This window comes from Carex rostrata, chromosome 30 (genome assembly GCF_964058835.1).
Source record: "Carex rostrata chromosome 30, lpCarRost1.2, whole genome shotgun sequence".
Taxonomy (NCBI): Eukaryota; Viridiplantae; Streptophyta; class Magnoliopsida; order Poales; family Cyperaceae; genus Carex; species Carex rostrata.
This window is the reverse complement of record NC_135947.1, coordinates 4,992,789-4,998,788: the sequence shown is the minus strand read 5'-3', so window position 1 is coordinate 4,998,788 and position 6,000 is coordinate 4,992,789.

Here is a 6,000-nt window from a genome sequence, read left to right as displayed (position 1 = left end):
TCCTTTCATAATGTAATTTATTTTTATCTGTTCTTGTTTGGAGTTTGGTGCATGAATCATGATTATGTAATGAAGGTGATAAATTTCAAGTTGAAATTAGGTTACATCAAATTGAACCAAATAATTATTACTAATTTTAATTATAAATAATTGACCAACGTTAGTGGTTCATATGAACAAATCGAAATCATGCGTTCGATGTTATTAAATTAGAAAACAGAGAAGTATTTACATTATTTAGTAGCTGTTTGTTTTAAATATTTGTCGAGCTTAGTGCAAGAAAAATTAGAAAACTGTAAAATCGGAATTTTTTTATATACCAGAAAACTCGGATTAGTGGCAACCTTGGTGAGTGTGATGACTTAATTTATTTTGCTTTTGAAAAAACTTGTTTTGGGTTTTGTGAATGGCTGTGTTATACATATAATATTAGATTTTAGATTCTGCAAAATTTGGGGTTGTTTGTCTCTAATATTTGAACGTGCTGTAAAAATTATGTGCTTGATAGCAAGATAATATGATTATGAACAAATTAACCAAGGTTATTTTAGAGGAAGCTGGAAATGTTAGGGTATTAATTTCTCTAATGTATAAACATGCAAGATACAAATATTTTCATGATTACAAAGCAAATCTTTAAAATAGTCAGACTTGTTCCTGTTAAACATTTGGGGAAGTGAAAATATAAAATGAATCATTGGTGATTACTGATTCGGGTAGAAGGAATGAACCTTTACTAAGTGTATACCAACTTTATTTACTGACATATCTCTGTTGTACTACATACCGCATACGCTTCTTTTTCTTTTCATTTCGCCAGATAAAAACCCCTTTTTTCCCACTTCACAATTGCACGGATGAATTAGATAAGTTGGCTATTTACATTTTTGTTTTTCGTCTCTTATGACCCTTTGATTTCATTTTCGTATAATTTTTGTTGAAAAAAATGTTGGTTAGTACAGTATTATATATTATATCAAAATTCAGAAAGTACATTGTTTTCCTTACGACAGATACCGTATATTTCATGTACAAACATGTTGGATGTAAAATGCAATTTTCTATAAAGACGAGGGTCCAATTGAAAAGATACTGACAAAAATACATTACCTAACCATCGGATCAAAAGAAGAAAAGAAGACATCAGCTAAAAATCTGCCATTGCAGTTCTTTGACCTCCTTTGCCTCTTCAAAACAGTAAGGACAGGAAGTACTTAAAAAAGGAAAGATAAGGAAGAATCTAAAAAAAAAAAGAAAATTAACTATAAAAGTGACAGATAAAGTCATGAAACATCAAAGTTCAAATACATTGTGCTAATGATGTAATTTACAGCCTTTAATTTCTTTCTTTAAGTTGTATTTTAACTGGGTGAAACTTGATGATTAAATTTTTTTCCACACACCCTACTATCTAAATTAGGGGGTAAGATGTTTGATTTTTATAAGAATAAACTTATAAATTTTTTCGGTCATGTACATATTTTTGTTATTTATTACAATATTTATGAAGAATCACACTATCACGTGACATGAAGTGCAGTCTATATTTGCCGCATTAATGGTCCATTTAAGCCCATCGAGCCCATTTAAGAGAATCTGTAATCATCTGTATTGGGTAAGGATTTTAACTATATTAGTTTAGGCTTAATGCAGCGTTCATACCTTGTGCAGGCTGCAGCCCTGTTTTGATTCTATAATCGACGCGTTGCATGAAGGCGAAACTACTCCGTCAAAATCTTAATTCTTTTGATCCAACACAGAAGCGTCTTGGGGTGGCAACGAATCAAACCAAATCGAATTTATCCTAGTTTGAATTTGATTTGATTAAGATACGAACTTACCCTAGTTTGAGTTTGATTTGAATAAGATACGAATCGAATTGGGTTTGATTTGTTTCGAATCAAACTAATTTCGAATCGAATTAATTGCGAACTACACATTTTTCGAATCGAAGTCGAATCGAATTACGAATTATATGTTTTTTTAGCAGCCCTAATTATACCGGTAGTATATATATTAATTTTCTTCTCGCGGAACAAAATTCACACGGCTTCCTTTTACCGGTATGAAATGAGTGTTTTTAAGTTGAAAAATTGTTCATGAAAAAATACATCACAACAAATAATCGTAAAAAGATGATTAAGTACTAGAACTGGAATATGCAGTCAAATAAGTAATCGTATCTCAAGTGCTCACTCTATCAAACTCTTGATTGGACCATCTAATTAAGTGAGAATCCGAAAGGTAGAGAAGGCGGAGGAGAGACGGCCAGTCACCGAGAGCGTCGGCTAGGTTTTAGAGCGAGAGAGAGAGCGAGTTAGGAAGAGGCGGAGAGAGAACTAAGTTATTGAGATTTGAGAACGAGGATGCGTCGGCTAGGTTAAATTATGATTCTCTATCTTGGGTTTTAATTTAATCAGGTAAATGAGCGGCCGATGTTATTATGAGATTCGAACTATAAAAGTTCGCGAACCCATTTCGATCGAACCAGACTCAGTTTGAATTTGGTTTGAATTAATTTCAAACTGAACCTGATTTGGTTTGTTTCAATTCAAACTAATTTCGAATCTAATTAACTCGAATTAAACCCGAATCATAAGTACGAATTTTTTTGCCAACCCTAGAAGCGTCTGTTAAATTCCACGTGGATGAGTCTGAACCGTGAGATCTACGCGTTTTCAGAGAACGGCATAGTTTTGTTCAGATTTCCTTTCAGGATATTTTGCTGAAATGTCTGTCCACATGGACATGTAATGAGTCATTATTAAGTTGTTGACATATTCGGAAATTATAAGCCGTTTATATTTCTTATTGTACAATATGTTTTAATTAAAAAAAATGTTTTTTTTTTTTTAATTTTTGCAAAGGCTGCGAAAGTGATGAGAGAGACTCGAACTATCAACCTTTAAATATCCAACTGTGTTATCGCTCCATTCTCAAAAAAATATTAATTAATTGTACATAATAAAATATCGGGTATAAAACATATTTTTGTTTTGTGATCGGATTCACATGTTAAATTGTATTATAACCTGAAAAGAAAAACACAAGTTGAAACAGATGGGTTCCTGGCATTTAAGATGTTGAAAAACAAAGAATTAATTTCCTATGTACCCTTTAAGACTTTTTTAATTTTCTATTTACCCCATTCACTCTTTATTATGTTTCATATATCCTTTAACTCTTTTTATATTTTCCTATTTATTCTTAGAGTTAATTACTCATATTTAAATGTTATTAAGATTTATCTTTTCCAACTATATCTTTGCTCTTAATCAACTAATTATACTGGTATATAAATTGTGAAATTTCACTGAATTCAACTTAGTGTCACAAATACTTCACTAATGAGCAAAATTAACAACAAATGCGTAAAAACGAACATCAGAAATCTTGTTATAATAAAAACAGAATCAGCAACGAATGCGTCGAAGATCATAAAAATTCAAGACAAATGTTTGCACAAATCCTTCATTTTTCTTCAGTAGCTCTGCCGGTATCGTGGGCCCGAAATTTTTAGATACTATATTTTGAAAAATAATAAACCAAAACACAGGGGCGGATGCAGGATTTTTGTCAGGGCGGGGCAATAATCGGATGCAAATAGCTTATCGGGTTCATACCCAATAGCTTATCGGGTACAATTCAACATAACAAAAAAATACCAATCAATATAGTAAAAATCCTAAATTATTTGAAAAAAATCAACAATTCAACATTTATAGAGAATTTGAAATCAACATTTTGGTTTAACTTGGCAGCCTCTGCCTTTGAATTAAAAAAAAAATAAAAAATAAAAACATTTTGGTTCAACTAATTTTCGCTATTTGGGATCAGCGCCTATTTGGGCTCCGCTAATTTGTTTCGCTCAGAATTTATATGGGCTCCGTTCCATCTATTAGAATTTCAAAATGGGCTACATGAGGGCAATTTGAATTTCAGGGAGGGGCAGAGGTCCAAAAATCAGATTTTTAGCACTATTTTTGAAAATCCAGCGGTGGGCAGCTGACCCCCCTGTGCTACAGTAGATCCGCCCCTGCCAAAACACTATTTTTTTTTTCTGAAAATTTTAAAAATGATACGGCCGCATCCCCTAGAAGCGGCCACCTAAAATCTAGAGAAAGCGGGCATCTATTCTGGGCCGCTTTTACAGGATGCGACCACCTTATTTTTTTATTTTTCCAGGATATATATATTTATTTTGTTTTTTTTTAAATAGTTATTATATAGTTGTAATTGTGTTATTTGTTTGAAAATAGTTGTAATTGTGTTGTTTTTGTTTTAAAAATAGTTATAATTGTATTTTTTTTGTTTTAAAAATAGTTATAATTGTATTTTTTTTGTTCTATTCATTTGTTCGATATGTCGTTACGAAATAAAAACAACAAATAAAAAATCGAAATAGTATGATAAATAATTACTTTTGATAAAATAAACTAATTATTTTGGTCAATAACTAATTTTGGTACATAATGATATTTATTTTGGTCAATACGATGTGTCTCGGTTACAAATCTAAATCATAAATTTTAAACCCTAAATTCTAAACCCTACTCCTACTTCTACTGTTCTACACCTACTTAAAATTTGGACCTAATTTACTTGGTCTGGTAAAAATAAGTACTTTTTGAAAAATAAACTAATTATTTTGAGATATAACTAATTTTTGTACAATTCGATATTTATTTTGATCGATAACTAATTTTGGTACAGTTCGATATTTATTTTGGTCAATAACTAATAACTAAGTTTGGTTTAATTCTATATTTATTTTGGTAAATATCTAAATCACAAGTTCTAAATCCTAAATCCTAAACCCTAAATACTAAACTCTAATCCTACTTCTAATACTACTCCTAAACTAAAAATTGAAATTAGAAAGAAGAAGAAACTTACCTGATTCGAAGGGATTGAAAAATTTCTAAAATTGTGAGAAAATTCGGCACCAGCGGCCACTATTTATAGGGGCAGGGTGGCCGCATCTCTTAGAAACGGCCCAGAATAGGTGCCCGCTTTGCCTAGATGCAGTCACCCATAAGGTGGTCGCTTCTATGGGATGCGGCCATGTCATTTTTATAATTTTTAGAAAAAAATAGTGTTTTAATTTATTAATTTTCAGAATATATATTTAAAAATTTCATATCGTGGGCTAAGCACGGGTCTCAGTATCATCCAAAATTGAATTAATCATGTGAATTTCATCAATTATCCCCATAGTGACAAATGAATTATTCGGGTTCGGTTCGGCGAGATCAAAAATTCGTGATTCGGGTATAATTCGGATATAATTCGGGAATAATTCGGAATTATCCGGATCAGAAATCTCAGTCCTGCAAGGGAGCAAAAAAATAATTGTTCTTGGAAAAATTCAGGAAAAATTCGTAAAATTCGGAAAAAGTTCGTAAAATTCAGAAATTAGTCGGGTTTAATTCGGTCAAAGTTCAGTCAACCGAATAATTCGGTGTTCGGTTCGGCATCACCCCAAAAAAGAATTAAACGGGTATAATTCGGGTATCTTGTCACTATGATTACCCCCACCACCCAGATGCCATTGAATATTTTTTTTTTAATTTACTAATGCAAAAGTTGATCAGATTATCTCTAGCTTAAAAAACTACAAAATATTATGTTTTTTTTGTGTTTACTTATCAGATTCAATGCTTGTACTAAAAGTTCTCGAGTCAGATCTTGGAAAAGAACTAATAAAGCTGATGAATGTCATTGCCCCTGAATTTAGGGGTGCAAACGGATCAGATAGTGGTAAAACCATATCTATATCCATTTTTATTTTTTGAATACAGATACGGATTGGATATTAACTAGATACGGATGCGGATATCCGCTTTATAATAGTGAATAACATAATTTCTTTCATAATACATATTAAATTATATAATATATATCTACCATTCGAGTACGGATAATTACAATTCAAAATCATATCCGTATCCGTATTCACACGGATATTCGGATATTGAATATTCGTATTAAATTTTCGGA